Source organism: Schistocerca gregaria, chromosome 6 (genome assembly GCF_023897955.1).
Source record: "Schistocerca gregaria isolate iqSchGreg1 chromosome 6, iqSchGreg1.2, whole genome shotgun sequence".
In the NCBI taxonomy this organism is placed as follows: domain Eukaryota; kingdom Metazoa; phylum Arthropoda; class Insecta; order Orthoptera; family Acrididae; genus Schistocerca; species Schistocerca gregaria.
Window position 1 is genome coordinate 534787803 of NC_064925.1, and position 5114 is coordinate 534792916.

General features: G+C 42.2%; 1 pseudogene; it reads right to left on the reverse strand.

Annotated features, from left to right (window-relative positions):
* Positions 1 to 4758: 4758 nt before the first annotated feature.
* LOC126279268 (5S ribosomal RNA) lies at positions 4759 to 4876 on the reverse strand (annotated as a pseudogene).
* Between the last annotated feature and the right edge of the window lie 238 nt (positions 4877 to 5114).

The window sequence follows — 5114 nt, forward strand, 5'->3', positions numbered from 1 at the left end:
AGCGCAACGCAATCTGACTTTCAAAAATCCCTACAAAAGAATGGCCCTGACTAACATTAACCTATACGTTTCACAAATCACTTACCTCACAAAAATCTTCGTTACTCAATCTACTGCAATACAGCGAGCGCCACTACTGACAGCTAAGCAAAAGATTCAAACTACTGAAGGCACTAACTACTGATAGGCATAGTTGGCAAATGAAAGATTTTGATAGAGAACAAACAATGCATTTACCTTAATAGTCATAATATATATAGCAGTTCATGACATCCAGTCTTACAAATTTCAGAACTCCGCCATTTCTCTCCCCACATCCACCACTGCTGGCGGCTCACCTCCAACTGCGCAACGCTACGCGCTGTTAACAATCAGCTGCACAACTCTACAATGGCATACAACAATTCAAACTAGCCACAGACTGCACACAGTACAGCCAGTGCTTATCATGCAGAGCGCTACGTGGCGTTACCAATAAAAAAACCTAAACAGCCTCCTTACACAGTCATCAGTAGTCCATGATTTCCGGATTACGCCGCTACTACATATGAGTTAATAGCAGCCTACAGATGCGACAGAAATTCAATAGTCCGGTGCTGCTATTTTCTGACCATTAGTACAGGGTGACACACGATGTTTCAGGGAGTCCACTACTTGTAGTGGGATGGCAGACGCAGATGTGAAGGGGTTACGATATGCTTGATGCACAGTACGGTGATTATCTCTTGTTTTTATTATTTCGTTTGGCATCAAGGATACGTTATTTGAATTGAACAATAATGATGTTACTAGTAACACAATATGCATATACTACAAATAAAATAGATTACATTCATTTATGGTAATAAAAGTCTTCGATTAGATCAATAAATCAATAATATTCATATGGATAAAAACAATAGGAAGAGTTACATGTAAAAGAGAAAAAGTGGTTTTTATAAACAGTAATATTGACAAACAGAGCTTCAAGTTGTAATAAAAACTATAGGGTAATATCCTCAGAGACCTCATGTATGCTGGTCAGAGTACCAGCATATTTCGTATGGGACACTCTGTGACTATGTGATGTATTGCTTGTCGTTGGTGTGCGCAGTCACACTTGGCGCTTTCAGCGATTCCCCACTTATGCTTAAAGTCCTGGCATCTTCCGTGCTTGGTGCGTATGCGATTTAGGGTGGTCCACGACCTCCTAGGTAAGTGGAATCCAGGAGGGACTCGTGTAGGATCAGCAATGAGACCTGCAGAATCGGGATTGGCTGCGAACCATTCTTCACGCCATGCTGTTTCTGGTTGGAATCCTTCAGAAGTAAGCCTTTTTCCAAGTCTCCAGGAGGGTTTCCTGGAATTAAGACGTTGCCTTTGAGTGGCATCACAGTCCTGGTGTAGCGGTAACTCGAGATTCTTGGAGCATTTCTCCCATTCCCTTTTCAACGCTGCTTGACGTCGTAACTTCGGTGGTGCAATATTAGACAGAACAGGTAGCCATTCTGTGGGTGTGGATTTTATTGTCCCGGATAAGCTTCTCATGGCTACATTCAGCTGCGTGTCTACCGTGGCTGTGTGAGCGCTGTTCAGCCATACTGGGCTGCAATATTCCCCGGCAGAGTATACAAGTGAGAGGGCAGATGTTTGAGTACTGATGCCTTAGCTCCCCAGCTTGTTCCGGAGAGTTTGTGTAATATATTGTTTCTGGTTCTCATTTTTAAAGCTGTTTCAGTTAGGTGCTTTCTATATGTTAGCGAACGATCCAAGGTCACGCCGAGATATTTTGGGAATGGGTTACATAACAGCAATTGATTTCTAAAGTAAATTTGCGGTTTATAGCGGGCATGCCTATTACTCAGATGGAAGGTGGAGAATTCAGTTTTATTTCTGTTTACTTTGAGTCACCATTCATTAAAAAATTCATCTAGAATTCGCAGATCCTCAGTGAGAGTCATTTCTGAAGTTGTAAAATCGTTAGCCTGCGTCACCAAGGCTATGTTATTAGCATAGATAAATGTTATTGCTTTCGTTTCTGGCAAGTCAGCGACATATAAATTGAAAAGTAGGAGCGCCAATACTGATCCCTGTGGTAGTCCGTCATTTAAATTGTATACCTTGCTTACTTGACCTTTTAGGTGAACTTGGAATTTTCTGTTGGACAGCATGTTATTGAGTAGTTGTGCAATTCTTTTACATGGGATTATTCTTAAGAACTTAAGAAGCATGCCTTTCCGCCACACTGTATCATATGCTTATGTTAGGTCAATAAACACGGCCATTGTTTTCTTCAGGTCTTCGAAGCCCTTCTCTATGTATGTTGCCAACGCTAGCACTTGATCGCTACAACTGCGATCTCGTCTGAAGCCAGCCTGTTCTATAGGAATGTGTTTCAGGATAGTTGGTGCAATTCTATTATAGAGTACTCTCTCCAACAGTTTATAGCAGACACTTAAAAGTGCAATGGGTCTATAGTCTTCAGGATTGTTACCAGATTTTGATGGTTTCAGGATGGCCATTATTTTAGTGTTCTTAAAAAGATTTGGCAGTCTTCCTGTTGCGAGAATTTCATTAAACAGTGCAGTTAGCCACAACTCTGCACCTTGGTCAGCATGTTTAAGGAACTCCGGGTATATACCATCACAACCAGCCACTTTACCTGATTTCAGAGTATCTAGGGCTGAAACAACTTCGGCTACAGACATTTTCTGAGCAAATTCGGAAGGCTGTGCTTGAGACATTTTAGACTTTAGCTCATGTTCTATTTCTTTGGCTTTCTGTTTGTTGTTGTTGTTTGGTGCTCTTGTTATATTGACAATCCTGGCTGCTATTTTGTTAGGATTTATTTTGTCTGATAAGATATTAACTTTTGTGGGACTGCCAAGCTTACTTAATAAATTCCAAGCTTTCTTACTCGAGTGTTGGAAAGACATGTTTTCAGTTAGTTCCATCCATTTCTTTTGCCTAGCTGAATCTAGGGTCGAAATCAATTCATCTGCTACCTTGGTGTCTCGAGTCGTCTTAAATTCGTCATACAATTCTTGACATCTAGGGCTCCACCCAGGAATGTAGTTCTCTCTGTAGCCTCTTGGAATATGTTTTCTGGCAATGGTATGAATTAGTCTAACAAAGCGGTCATACTGCCTAACTTTAGGTGGAATAAACTGAATAATATGATCAACCTCTTCAGAGAATTTTTCCCATTTGGCTTTTTCGACCTTCCATCGTGGCTTTGGTATAGACTTCACAACTGGGATTTTGAGTCCAATTTTTACCAGTACAGGTCTGTGTTGGCTTCTAGAGAAATCACTGAGCACCTTCCTGCTGCTCTGCAAGGGTAATCCTTTGTTTTTAATGATAACGAAACAGAGATCGGGAGTGTAGTCTTGAGCCCATCTAGCTGAGAGGAATGTCCCTTTGTCCTTCCCGTCAAATAGTAAGAAAAGACGTTCCATTTCAGTCCATTCTGATACTTTCTCACCATCTTCATTCGTGGTTCTGTAGCCCCATTGTGTGTTATGGCTGTTGAAGTCTCCAATTATTATTCCTGAATGTGGAATATTTTGAGCAGCTTCATTCACTAATGGTTGTGTTGGGGGCTTATAGATGTTAACAATCTCTGTGTTGCCGACTTCCAGCCTGATGGTATGGATGTTATTTTCCGTTTTTGTTTGGATATTTGTTACCTCTTGAACACTATTCTTGATATATGTTGCAGATCCGTAACTTGCGTGGTATGTCGCAGCAGCTAACGTGTAGCCAGGGAGCTTACACCTGGAATGAAGTTGGGTTTCGTCTGAGCAGTGGGTTTCCTGTAGTAGAACAACGTCCACCTTGTTTTCACTCAATATTTGAGTGAGATACTCACTTTTTGCCCTGCTTGTTCCCTCCATGTTTAGCTGTAAGAGCTGGAGGGTATTCCCTAAGTCCTTTGTCAGGTAGTTCTTGGCAGAACTGTTTTGCTTCATTGCTATGTATCCTCAAACAGCTGGGATATCCTAAGGTATTTTGCGACCACCAGAGGTCCAGCAGCCTACATCTGTAGACTATTTAGCCGTAACTTAGTTACGTTGCCCGGGGTACACGACTTGGAGGCTAGTCTACTTTGTACCCCATTATCTCTTGTGATGATCAGACATTGGAGGAGACTTGACGAAATATTTCGCAACTTGTATGTCTGCCCTCACGTCCTCATGGAGAATAACATCCAGCCACTGTCACATTCAAAAGCCTCCCTCACAAAATTAAATATTACACAATTTAACTCGCTAGCCAAGTGGAGACACACATAAAGTCTCTTTCAAACTTTGTTAGGTGCTCATAACGTTGTCTCACACGAATACGCGACATCTTGTGACCTTCACAGTGATCTCACAATTTCTGACTCTCCTCAAACCCCTTCTAGATCCTAAACACGGCCAACACTTACGCACTTTGATGGCCGTTCTAGCTGTCATAGAGAATTGAAACTTGTGACACTATAATACAGATGCGCTAATTAAGATATTCGCCCATTATGTTTATTGTAAATATGCTGAACTTATTTTATTCTGCAAATCTTCAGATACCGTATAAAATTAAACTACACTAAACCCAACGGTACCAACCGGCCGCCGTGTCCTCTTCAGCCCTCTGGCGTCATTGGATGCGGATATGGAAGGGCATGTGGTCAGCACACCTCTCTCCTGGCCTTATGTCAGCTTATGAGACCGGAGCCGCTACTTCTCAATCAAGTAGCTCCTCAATTTACCTCACAAGAGTTGAGTGTACTCCGCTTGCTAACAGCGCTCTGCAGACCGGATGGTTACCCATCCAAGTGCTAACCCAGTCCGACAGCGCTTAACTTCGGTGATCTGACGGGAACCGGTGTTAACACTGTGGCAAGGCCATTGGCTTGGATACCATATATTAATTAGAAATGTGATACGTGCTGCAGTCTGCATAGGTTATTTTGTATTATGATATATTGTCTCTGCGTTGATGTCGTAGGGGAAAGTAAGGGAAAGCAATATCGTTGGAGTAAGTACTTGTGATAGAGCGCTGTCTTTCGACGCTACTGTGACGTCAGAGCAGAGAGCACGGGAGATTTACCTTGTCGTGAGACGTAAGAGTGAACACACGCTGGTGGCGTT